Source organism: Rattus norvegicus, chromosome 10, assembly GCF_021556685.1.
Source record: "Rattus norvegicus strain SHRSP/BbbUtx chromosome 10, alternate assembly SHRSP_T2T, whole genome shotgun sequence".
NCBI classification, from domain to species: domain Eukaryota; kingdom Metazoa; phylum Chordata; class Mammalia; order Rodentia; family Muridae; genus Rattus; species Rattus norvegicus.
Genome location: NC_141543.1, coordinates 84,509,301 through 84,522,700, shown reverse-complemented (window position 1 = coordinate 84,522,700; position 13,400 = coordinate 84,509,301). Strand labels below are relative to the sequence as shown.

Genomic DNA, 13,400 nt, shown 5'->3' with positions numbered 1-13,400 from the left:
TAAGGAAACACCTGTTTACCCAAGATAGGGCACAGATGGACCAAAGAAAGGATTCAATCCAACATCAGCTTGGTGAAGCAACGAATTTTATTAGGGCTACCGAGGAGCATGGCGGACTCAAAGTATATTACAAGGAAGCCCCACATATAATTTATAGTTAGCTACACCCTAAAACTTCTCTCCAGTCAATTATTTACTCATCTGTGTATGTATATATGTGTGTACAGGAATGTATATGTATAGCAGGGAGGTGTGTGTGTGTGTGTGTGTGTGTGTGTGTGTGTGGTTTGTATGTAGGTTGTATAGGTGTGTATGTAGGCATATACACAAGTATATCTACATGCTCATAGAGGTCAGAAGACAACTTCTGGTTGTGCTCCTGATGCTCTCTTCCTTGACTTATGAGACAAGGTCTTTCCAAGGCCTGGGACTTATCAAGTAGACTACATTCTTTGTCCAGTGAGCTCCAGGAATCCACCTGTTTCCACGTCCCAGAGCTGAAATTACGAGTATTCATCAAGCCCCAAATTTTCTCAGATTTTATTGTAGCGTTGTTTCTTGGGGATTGAACTCAGAGAAGGGGCAGCTGTCTTCAGTAACCGTTTCTTGGATTTCGCTAGTGTCTAGCAGAGTTTCTGGCTTATAGGAAGTGCCTAATTAATGAGCATTTGTACACTAGACAAATCTAGAGTAGAGGGAACGTGGCTGTGAGAAGGAATAACTTGGCCTGGAGACAGCCTTCAGAACAACGCCACAGCAGCAGGACAGGAAAGAAAATACTCTAACATTCCCTGTCACTTAGGAACTCAAAGCTGTTGTTAGAAGTCTCCCTCATTTCCTAGGTTCTACCCCTCACTAGTGACATTCAAGGGCATTTGTGATAGTCAACTCCCTGGTGCTGTGACAAATAGTTGAGAGAAATGAACTTAAGGAAAAAAAAAACACCTATTTTGGCTGTGGTTTCAGTCTGTCATTTTGGGGTTATGATCAGGTGTAGTATCATTATTATTATCGATAAGGGGGATTATGTAGCCCTAGCCATCTCTTGAGTGCTATTGGTATTTAATAGCTGTCAAGGCAGAAGGAAGCATCCCCCCCACATGGTGTAGCCACTACAAGTTGCTCACATTCCATTAAATAACCTTCTACTTATGGCCATATAAACAGCTCCACTAAACTCAATAGGTCTCTCTCTCTCTCTCTCTCTCTCTCTCTCTCTCTCTCACACACACACACACACACACACACACAGACATGAAAGTAAGAGGGGGATTAATCATGAAGAAGGGGTCAGTAGAAGGGGGTAAGAGGATCATGGGAGACAGAATAGGATCATAATTCATTGTGTGGATGTATGGAATTGTAAAAAACGAAAACCAAAACGAAACGAATGTTTCTATTTTCATGTCTCTCTTTGCTTTTAGTTCACTAAGCATTTTTCTTGTTTATATGAACCAGAAAGGTAGACACCAGCTCAGTATTAGGGAGCCATCTGGGTTTCAAAGAGGCTTTCAGAAAGTGTGGTGGCACTGGAAATTGATAGGCAACTACTGTGAGCTTCCATTTGTCGGATGTATGCAGCCAAGTGGAACAAATAATACTTTTTGTTGTGGAAATTGTCCAATTCCCTCCCTTGTTTTTAAATTTATTCAAAATAGCTGGAGGTTAGAGAACAAGCCATTTAAGAGACACAATCTATAAATAGTCTCTTAAAGATGGAAATGTAAACTAATATTTATTCAAGACTTATAATTTCTAGTATTTTGTATATAATCTAAACTCAATTACATATTTCTATCTGTTTTAAGATCTAAATTTAATTGATTCAAAATGCTATTCCATTAACAATTCAAAGTCTAAATTTTCCCCTAACATAAATTTCCTTGGGACTTAAGTTTTCTGAGCACATTTTTTTTAACACTGAAGAAGTTGAGAGTGTTTGAACCATTATGTTTCCTTTTAGGTGCTATTGAAGTAGATTTGAAATAGTTTTCTCCATAGTCTGATCCAAATCTGAATTTGGTGTTAGAAATGTGCAGCAGGCTTCACTGAATGTTGGCGTATTAGTTACTGTTCTTAAGAGAAACAGAACCGGGGTTGGGGATTTAGCTCAGTGGTAGAGCGCTTGCCTAGCAAGCGCAAGGCCCTGGGTTCGGTCCCCAGCTCCGGAAAAAAAAAAAAAAAAAAGAGAAACAGAACCAATAAATACATAGGTAATATAGATAAACAGGAAGACGCGTGTCATGTAGCATTGGTTCACATGGACTCAAAGGCCAAAAACACTAGTGATCTTCCATCATCAATCTGCAGGACGGAAAATTTATTGTTACAGTTTCCAGCCCAAATCTCAAGCTCCTAGAACTAGGGGCATCAAGGTCATAGGTATCAGACTGAATATAAAGTCCTGAGGGCTGGAGTCTAGATATTTAAGCCTCAAACTAAGTCTAAAGGCACAAGAACCATAAATGCTAACAGTTTAAGGGAAGGAGAAGATGGATGCCTTAGCTCCAAGAGCAGACTCACATTTCCCCCACTTACCTGCTTTGTTTCTGTCCTCAGAGTATTGGATGATCATCTGTGTTGATGAGCGTGATCATCTTTACTTATCTCTTTAATTCAAATAATAATATTTTCTAAAGACATCTCCACAGACACAACCATAAAATAAAATTTTCACTAGCAAAATGGATGTCTCTTAGCTCAAGAAAGTTGGTACATAACCTTAGGCCACACAGTTAGAGAGAAGGAGTTACATGTGCTGTGAACTACTTCAACTGTATTATTAAATTCCTATTTTTGCTTTTTGTTGTCTTTTTAGACATTATTATGAGTTTGATGATCAAACCAGATCACATTGTTCCTGGAAAGCTCACTGACTTGTCTCTCCAAGAAAATTTCATTGAATTAAATGGTTTGAAGTATATTATTTCCCTGATTAAATTAAACATATGCTAACATTATATCCTAGTTTTATTTATGTTGCTGTGATAAAATACCACAACAAAACTCAATATAGGGAAGGAACGGTTTATTTGTCTTATAATTCCAAGTTACAGTCTATCTTTGTGAGTAAATGATGGCAGGAATTTCAAATTACATCTACAGTCAAGCACAGAGAGAAATAGATGCATGTATTCTCCCTTGCTTGTGTTCAGTATGATTTCTCAACCCTTACACAATCTAGGAAACTCCGCCTAGGGAATGGCACCACCCACAGTGAATTAGGTCTTTGGACAACAGTTAACTTAAGACAGTCTCTCACAGACATACCTATAGACTAAGCCAATGCAGACGATCCCTTGTTGTGACTCTCTTCCATGGTGATTTTAGGTTCTGACAAATAATGCTAACCATCGCACATATCAAATACAAGAGGAATTATGTAAGGCACATGCCATTGTTTCCATTTCCTAAGAATTTATTGGAGTCAGGAGAGGGTAAATGTGTTAACAGAAGTATGATGCTTGATTTTTTTTTTTTAAGAAACTGTATTTCAGACATAGATTTACCCAGTTCTGAAGTCTACTCTCCTTCTGCCTTTCTTTTTGTAGTTACAAGTATAATTGTCTTTTACAGCAGTCAAAAGAAGTTCCAGCTTCTGCCCTAGCATAGCATGAGGAAGCCTGGTCTTTGAAGTCACTGTATTCCTGTGTTGGCTCGTTCGTTCGTTTGTTTTTGTATCCATCCAAAGGCAGTTCCCGAGCACCTCCCTGTTAGTGCTGAGCTGTGTGATGCGTGTCAGGTACTCCAAACACTCCAGGGATAGGACTGTGGCGAAGGAGGTCATGGGTGGGACAGTTTTTACTCTGAAAAGTGAGCTTTTTCTGGCCAACCAAAGATCAACTCAGAGAGTCTCCTGTCTCTGTGTAACCAGAACAGAACATGTGTGAGGGGAGCTCCTTCTTTAGCATTTTAGTTATGCTTCATCAGGTCAGGTCCAATGGAACAGTGCCAAAGTTGATTCAGGGACAACTATGAATGGACTGCACCTAAGTTTTTGGGTCAACCTTACGAATGGAAGGTCTCTCAATACCAAACACATCTCTTCTTTTCCCGTGTATCATAGCTTCTTCCAGGCATTGCTAAGAGAATTTCCAGAATGCTATAATCCCTATTATGTTGTGGAAATAAAAATGGATGAACTACTGGGCTCCTGCACTTTGGGAAACTTAAAGTTGAAAACAGAGCTCCTAAGCTGGCATGATGACACAGGTCTTTAGTTCTAGCACTAGGAAGGCAGAAGCAGGCAGATCTCTGAGTTCAAGGGCAGCCTGGTCTACAGAGCTAGTTCTAGGATAGCCAGGGCTACACAGAAATATCCTGTCTTGAAAAATCTAACGAGAGAGAGAGAGAGAGAGAGAGAGAGAGAGAGAGAGAGAGAGAGAGAGAGAGAGAGATATCTTAGCCAATTTCTTACAGGAAAACTTACACAAGTATGCAAGGAAGCTTGTAGGAAGTAAGGTTGTTTGGCTTGAGTAAGACCATGGTCCCTTCCCTACCAATTTTTTCCCTGATTAGAACACATTAAAACAGATAAAGGCAGGTTTATCGGATGCCTGGTGAGTTCACCAGTCCCAAGGAAATAGAGCCCCTGGGGCTAAGGCAAGGGAATTTTGTCATCTTAGGGTGAGGGATGATCATGTGTCAGCTAGAAGCTGGGGTTCTGCTCATATATGGTCAAAAGTTGAGCCAGTGGTGGGTACTCTGGGATAGGTTACCCGAAACCTGGAGATGATGGATGTTGATATGTTAGCCTGGAGTTTTCCCCCGGTGGCAGGCTTGAGGGAGGGAGAGCAGACAAGGTGATGAGTACCAGCTTGTACCGGTGTGAGCAGGTATTCCAACCAACCAGTTTCTTTAATATATTTGACCAGATTCTTGGACTTAAGCTGGGCATAGTAACGCATCCGTAATCCTAACATTCAGGAGGCTCGTGAATTAAAGTTCAGCCAAGGACACAGTGAGTTCCATTTAAGTATGGGCTGTAAAGTGAGACCTGGTCTCAAGCCTATCCCCCCAAATTCTTGTTCTGAGCCTCAGTTTTATTTGCAGTTCATAAGAGAGTTCTGGGTTCTTCTAGATCTGACATTTTCTAATTCTCCCACAAATTCTAGAGAGAGAGAGAGATCCTTGCCCACTGTTGCCTGGGAAGACTTGGTGCAGGGGTGTTACACGGGAGACATTTATTTCCCTTTTTGGTTAAGTTCTTAGCTCAGGTCTTTTTCCTGCTGATGGATTTCTTGTCTCTCTGCTGGAATCACCTTCCATTTATTCCTCCCCATGTCTTCCTTCTTTGTATTTCTACTGACAATTGATGGAGAAACAGCCCCATGGCAAGAAGCCGAGTTGCTTGTGACTCCCGGAAACTCTGCTAAATCGCTGTGACTTCCTTATTCTGTTTGCCATTGGGGATATTGATTTTGATTTTATTTTCTCCTTTTGGTTAAGACTCTTAATTGAACTGCAGGGTATCCACGATTACCACAGGCTCACCCCTATTAAGTCCCAAACACAGTTTCCTGAAGTTTCTAGTCAATCAATACTACCTAGTTTCTACGAGAAGAGAAAGGTTACAAATTTTATATATAAAAGTGGTATTGAAAAATTCCCCTGGTCAGCTTCAGGTCAACATTCAATTCACAGTACTTTATGAGAGTAATTCTGTCAGAGTGAGGGTTTTTTTTCCCCCACCCCTCAGCCACGAAGTGACTTTCAGAAGCTATGGGGGCAAGTTGGGAAGTCAGTTGGAAAATTCTTTGTGTAAAAATCTGGTAGGGGAGGGAAGAAGGGTTTGGTAATGATGTGGCCCTCTGGACACTTAGATGCCTGTAGGAAACCTGCTCACTGCTCCTGCCTGTGTTCTTTTTAAACTATTAGTCTCTATACTGGTCATCAAAACTTTATTTTATTACATGTACTCAGAAACTGCTACATTCATACTACAAGCCAGGGTATCCAGTGGTGATTTGCCCATGTCAGGGAGCTTAACTCCTATAACCTCGTATGTTAGGCATTGCCATACCATCTCCAAGACTTGGATTGCTCTGTCTTAGGGTTTTACTGCTGTGAACAGATGCCATGACCAAAGCATCACTCATAAGGACAACATTCAATTGGGACTGGCTTACAGGTTCAGAGGTTCAGTCCATTATTATCAAAGTGTGAGCATGGCAGCATCCAGGCAGGCATGGTGTAGGAGATGCTGAGTTCTACATCTTCATCTGAAGGGCAATAGGAGAAGACTGGCTCTCAGGCAGCTAGGATGAAGGTCTTAAAGACCACACCCACAGTGACACACCTACTCCAACAAGGCCACACCTCCTAATAGTGCCACTCCCTGAACCGAGAATATACAAACCATCACACTCTCTTGTGTTATACTTGGGGGTACTTCATTTCTTCTGTAAGATGTGTTAATGAGGGCCCTTCAAGAAGTAGGAGCTATGAGAGTTCAACTGGGCAAACAGCAATGGGAGAATATGAGAAGGGCACCAGAGAGGACTGAGTGAGCCATCAGACTGTGGTGAAGTTCTGGCCCTGAGAGGGGGAAGTTCCAAGAAAGGAGGAAGAAGAGAAGAAGAGAAGGATCAGAGGAAAGAAGGGGCAGAAGGAAAAAAGGAAGGGCGTCATGCCAAAATGAGTCATGCTGGTGGAGTATCCAGAGCCCTGCATCAGCTGTAAACAGGCCTGCCTTAGGATCCCTGCTACACGCAGTCAGAGTGGAAACCGCCCACAGAACGTGTAACTATGGGAACATCATTGTGGATCTCAGAGTATAGCATCAGGGTTCTGGGTCAATTACCCTCCCAGCAGGAGAAGATCTGAGAGTCAAGGCCTTGAACCAAATATCTGTTTCGCCTATGATCTAGGCCATTAAAAGCAAGCTAAGTGATTTCTCTCAGTCTTCTTTTTCTCAGTTTGCAAGAAAGATAATTCGTATCTCATGACATCATACGAAGGACTAAGTGGTGTGAAGCTTATTCAGACTGTCTTGAACAGTGCCTGGCAGACAGTGAGCTCTCAGTGGATGCTCATTGTACCGGGCTCCACCACATCAGTGCCTCAATTTTACAAGCGAAATATTTTCTAAAGTTAATCTTGAAAGGCAGATGAGAATAGAGCTTTTCAGCTTGAGAGAAATTGGAAGTCTTATTTGGAAGCCTTATCTCTACCTCAACCCTTTTCTGGTACATTTCTGGGGTAACCTAGAAACTGAATGAAGCATAATGAGGAACACATCACACATATTTTATTTTATATATATATATATATATATATTTGAATTTTTATGATGAATGAAAACTTATTTTATTCATCCTAATATTATTAAGAGTGTATAGTTTTATATATTTATTATATGTATGTTGGTTTCAATTTTTGAGACGGGATCTCACTATGTCGCCTAGGGTAGCCTCAAACTTGTAGGCTCAAGAGACTCCTCCTGCCTCAGCCACCAGAGTAGCTAGGATTATAGGTGAATACCGTGACACCTCATGGTGGATTTGTGTGACCACTGCTACAATGGAAATACTCTCCAGTTCTATTAAGTTCTCCACATTCTCCTCAGTCCTATGTCTGGTAACATCTGGTCTATTCTTATCACCAAAGTTTCGTCTTCCTGAAATTTTTGAATAAATGGAGCCATTCGGTTTTCTGGAATGGACTTCTTTTAGTCAACACAATGCCTTTATAGTCTCTCCAAGTTTGTACATTCTTATCTGGCTCCTTTAATTGCCAAGTATTCTTCTGTGGACTGGATGCATCACAGTTTGTGTTAAGTGACGTTGGGCTGTTTCCAGTCTAGAAGGCCTCCCGGCACATAGTTGGGAGTAATCAGTAAACACATGCAGTTGTTATGGGACTAGGACTGAGAATCTAAGGTTGGTGTCTGCCAGAAGGTTCTTCCACATCCTGTTCTCCTCTTCCACTTCCTCCTCCTTCTTCTCTTTCTTGACTCTATACTTTGGTTTTCTGTTACATTTCTTTCTTGTAAGTCATCAATGGCAATGTGTTTAAATCCATTTTCTTTGGGCCTCGGCAAGTACTTAGAGGATGCAGTCACCTAATTTGTCTCTTTCTTGCCAGTTCCTTGCTCTCAGGACAATTATTTCTCCCCAGTGTCAGCCCCCAACTCCCAAGTCAAAAACAGCGGCTTCAAATCAGAGCCATATAATTGACTGTCATTGGATGTGAACCTAGGACTGGAGCTTCCTAAGCTCAACTTTTTCTCAGATTCTTGTACTTAATGTTCCTTAGTCGCTTGTTCCTGCTGACACGTCTCAAGCACCAGAGCAATGGTGACCTCATTCTTTATTTAGCAGATTCATAATTCCAGCCCCAAGCTGTTAAACAGCCACCTTTACTGATATCAACATCATTAGGATCTGTTTGAATAACGAAGGCACAACTCCTACTGATGCTACAACTGGGCTCAAAGTGGAACTGCTTAAACTGAAGCCTGTCCATGCCACTGAGTTCCCAGTGGGACTGATGTAGAAGTTGTATGACAGCCTAGTACAGGGTTTGTGCTTAGGGAACTGGGAAAGCTAAATGCCTAGGGGCCATTCCTAGAGGAACAAAAGAAGGAAAACACTAGGCCTGGGACCACAGGGTTTGTGTCAGTGAAAAATCCCCAGGGAGGTATTTCTACTGCCTTCCCAGTGTTTTTTTTAAACTTAGGATCTTGAACACAGACGGAACTCCTTTAGTGATGTGAGAGACACAAACTGGAATGACAGTTTATTGCTTACAGGTCTTAGAGCACAGTATATCTGACACCATATCCAGAGGGTCAAGGAGCCCAGGCAGGGAAAGGGAGAGAGAGAGAGGAGAAGGACCTAGGTACCTAGACCTTGTTTAAGTATAAAACCATATTCCAAGTTTCCTGCAGCATTCTCCCTGTGAGTTGAAAGCAAGTAAGCCTGAGCTCTAGGCTGTACCCCATGTGAGGTAGAAGGGTGAGCAGAGCCATTCAGACAGGTTTCATCTGGATGCCTATGGGGAGGTAGGCATGGAGGCCGTGGTACCCATTCTTTTATGGTGTTGAAAATATGAGCAATGATGTACCATTTGGTCTGCCCTCGGGGCTCTAAGTGGTTGAGAATAGATAGTCAGAGTCAATTGTGCTAAGACTGCTCTCTTGAGAAAAAGAATGTCTTGAATTGCTCATCCAGACTCCTCTTCTGTGCTTTCTGACCTCAGACCTTTTAGTAGCATCCAGTAGCATTCACTCTTGAGGCTTCTGAGAATAATTGCACCCGGGAAGACACATGGTTGGTTCTTATTTCTACACCAATAGAAGTGGAACAGAGAGTAGCTATTGGAAAGGGGACATACTGAATAAAGTGAATCAATTTAGTGAAAACAGGACTGTTTCTTTAATCACTTCCCCACCCCCAAGCTCCTGCCTCACAGTCAGGAAAGATGAGGGACTTTGCAGACTGAACTGTTCCTTTAGAAGTCAAGTGTCACCTAAAGACTATACATGGACTGACCCTGGACTCTGTCCCCATAGGTAGCAATGAATATCCTAGTAAGAGCACCAGTGGAAGGGGAAGCCCTGGGTCCTGCTAAGACTGAACCCCCAGTGAACTAGACTATGCGGGGAGGGTGGCAATGGGGGGAGGTTTGGGAGGGGAACACCCACAAGGAAGGGGAGGGGGGAGGGTGATGTCTGTCCGGAAACCGGGAAAGGGAATAACACTTGAAATGTATATAAGAAATACTCAAGATAATAAAAAAAAAAAAAAAAAAGAAGTCAAGTGTCACAGTCTGGATCCCTCATCTTTAGATTGTGACTGTACTGGGGGATAGGATCTTAAAGAGGTAATTCATAGTCAATAAGATTAAAAGGGTGGGACACTACTCCACAAGATTAGCATCCTTGTAGGGGAAGAAAGCCACATTGGGGTTGCATGGATACACTAAGAAAGAAGTTATCCTTGGGTCACAAGAGAGACCGCAGGAGAAACCAATCCTACTGGTACCTTGATGTTGGACTTTTGATCTCTGTCACAGTAAGGAGTGTGTTCTGCTGGTTAAGACACCCAGCCTATGGCATTCTTCCCTGGACATTCTTATGTCTTCCCTGGACAATGAATACAAGTGGTAGCACTTGGATTTCAAGAGTCAGGAAGGACTCAGCTGATACAAGAGTATATTTAGAAACAAATGGTAACTCCATTACATATTAGAGTATGACAAAGAAGGGGCAGTTGGGGAACAGAGGCAAAGCACTAAGATGTGGCTGCTGACTCGGCTGGGGCCTCCTGGGTTATGAACCTTGGCAGCTATCTCCCTGAGTATCAATGTCCTCCAGCAGCAGCAAGAGAGCAGTAAACCTTGATGACTGTTTATGGAGCTGTCTGGGTACATAAAGCACATACAGATTTTTGATCACTTGGAAGATGTGGTGGCTTGAATTGGTTTGGCCCCCATTGACTTCCGTGTTTGAATGCTTGGCCCTCAGGGAGAACCCTATTAGGAGGTGTGGCCTTGTTGGAGGAAGTGTGGGGGCGGTGCCTTGAGGTCCCCTATGCTCAAGCTCTGCCCAGTGTGGAATCAATCTCCTCCTGGCTTCCTTTGGATCAAGATGTAGAACTCTCAGCTCCTCCAGCACCATGTCCGTCTGGACACTGCCCTGCTTTCCACCATGATGATAACGGACTGAACCTCCAAAACTGTAACCAGCCCCAGTTAAATGTTTTCTTTAGACAAGCTGACTCTGTCATGGTGTCTCTTCACAGCAATAAAACCCTAACTAAGACAGAAGGCGTGAGTGAGACGACTGATAACTTTTAAAAGTTTAGTCATCTCCTACCCAGGATCTGTGGGAAACATTTGATTGTTGGACCAGAAGTATTCAGAAACAAAAAAAGTATCATACTGAAAATGACCAACTATGGGAGCACCACTGCCTTTCAGAAGGAGGATGTGCCCTGAGCAAAAGCTGAAAAGCAGAAGTCCCTCCTGCTTCCAAACTGTTGTCACCAGGCATGGGTGTTTTGTCTGCTTTCATAAATAATACGGCTCCTTTTGGTAAAAACTTTTCCAAGGAGCAGTTTGGACAAATGTATCAAGTTCTTTAAAAATAATCATGTTGCTTGACACAGCAGTTCCGTTTATAACAATTTATTCTAGGAAGATAATTTGAAATGCAGAAAGCTGTTGGCTTAACACGAGGTGTTCCCTTGCAGCTTAACTAACTGTGGTGTAAATTTGGAAAACTCCTAAACCTCCATACTGTGAGGAGTGTGGTTAAATAAGTTGTGGCACATTCGTATGGTGAAAGATTATGTAATCACTAAAATATGTAAGCAAACTGCCTGTCAGTAAGTGAAGAATGCAGAGCACAGTGATTGGTTGAAACTAGGACTTCTGACTTTATTATTATTATTATTATTATTATTATTGTTATTATTATGACTATTATTGTTATTATTACTATTACTATTGTTACTATTATTGTTGTTGTTATTATTGTTATTATTATTGTTATTATTATTATTGTTATTATTATTTGCTTTCTGTTTTATACTTCCCATTTTGATAAATTTTTTATGGTGAATATGCATTAGATTTATAAGCTGGAGGAAGACATAAAGAAATCATGGTCCAACAGGAAGACAAAGAGGGCAGTGCATTAATAATGTCCTCACCTGGGGCCAGGAGACTATTTTCTGCCTACTGTAGATCATATAGGAAATATGAAGTTTCGTTTAAATGTAATAATGTGTAAAACATATGTTCCAGCCCCATGTTGTGATTTGAATAGAAGTTGTTTAGCTCCTATGACCTGTTCTTGAGGTTCAAATAACTTTCATGTGACTCACAGACACAGGGGACACTACACATTGACTGCAAAGGACAGGGGAGGACACAAGCAGGATGGATGAGAGGGGTGAGCCAAGGAAGGTAGGAGGGGTGGTGGAGCCCCCATGCCCACCCTCCAGGATCCCTCACATCTTCAGCTACTTGGAATTTTTCTATTTGGAATTTTTCTGATCCAGTCTTTCTGGGTTTCTGACAGAAGTTTCATAGCATGGGCAAAATTAGCAGAATCATTATTATGTGACTAATTGTTAATTGGCCATTGGGATCAATTCAGCCTTAAACCCTTGTCTACCCCTTAGATGCCAATGAATGGGAAGGGTCCTAGACAAAGAACCACAGGTAATTAATGAGTACAGAGAGAGGGAGAGTCAGCCTTTCCTAGGCATGAACTTTCTGATTGGTTATCCAATACAGAGTGGTCAGCCCTGAAACTATACACACACAAACAGTGAAAATAGACTTAGAAGGTTGTATTTGTGTTTCTACACACACACACACACACACACACACACACACACACACACACACACACACACACACACACACACACATTAATAATAATCAAAGAAAAAGTATCAATTTGAGAGTGTTGGGGCATGCGAGGGGCTGAAGAGAGGAAAGGGAAGAGCCAACATGATGTAATTATTAATTAAAAATATAAAAAAACAAGCAAACAAAAATGCTGTTGAATAAGTAAAAGAAAAAGGAAAATGAAGAATGGGGGTGGGGCTGTAGGATACAGTCTTCTAACCACATGACCAGTTGTCCTGACTACAGCTTTACTCTAAAGCTCCAGGAGCCCATCAAAGTGTCGGACTACTAGGACAAAAGGTCCTGGAAAGTTTCAAATGATTAGGAACATTGTCAGAAACTTGGGCCAAAGACCAATATTTTCATGCTTAAGATTGTTCTATTGTGAGAACAGTGGTAGTGGCGGTAACTCTGGCAGCTTGGGACTCAGTGCAAGTACCACAGACTCAACCACAATTGTTCAGAGGATCTTCAGACTCTTTCTGTCCTTCGGTCAGCAGTCTCTGTGCATTTGAGGAGGAACATTGGTGTTACAGCTGTGGCGTTTAATAAGGAACTTGATCCTGCACAGAAACTCTTCGTGGACAAGGTAAGAGAGTACAAAGCAAAGCGACAGGTGTCTGGAGGACCTGTTGATACTGGCCCAGAGTATCACCAAGGTCTGGACAGAGAGCTTAAACAATGTATGGTAAAGGAGAGATGGATAAGTTTCCTACCTTCAAATTTGAGGATCCCAAATTTGAAGTCATTGACAAACCCCAGTCCTGAGGAACATATAAACCATGTGGTAATTTGTCATGAATTAGTTGTACAACTAATCTAAAAAATTCAAATAAACATTGACTTCACAGTTTTCAAAAAAAAAAAAAGATTGTTCTATTGCCCCTATCAATAAGTTACCATGGCTACCAGGAAGCATGGTCATAGATTATGTATCTTTTATCTACCTACCTACATGTCACCTGCCTATCTGTATCTATTTATCTCTAGCTACATTTGTTTATACAGGTCCCAATATTGCAGACGGGAGGTGGAAC

General features: G+C 41.7%; 1 pseudogene; it reads left to right on the top strand.

Moving 5' to 3' along the window:
- LOC148003043 (ATP synthase peripheral stalk subunit F6, mitochondrial pseudogene) overlaps positions 1 to 13,195 on the top strand; it is a 35,262-nt pseudogene extending 22,067 nt beyond the window's left edge.
- The last annotated feature ends 205 nt before the right edge of the window (positions 13,196 to 13,400 follow it).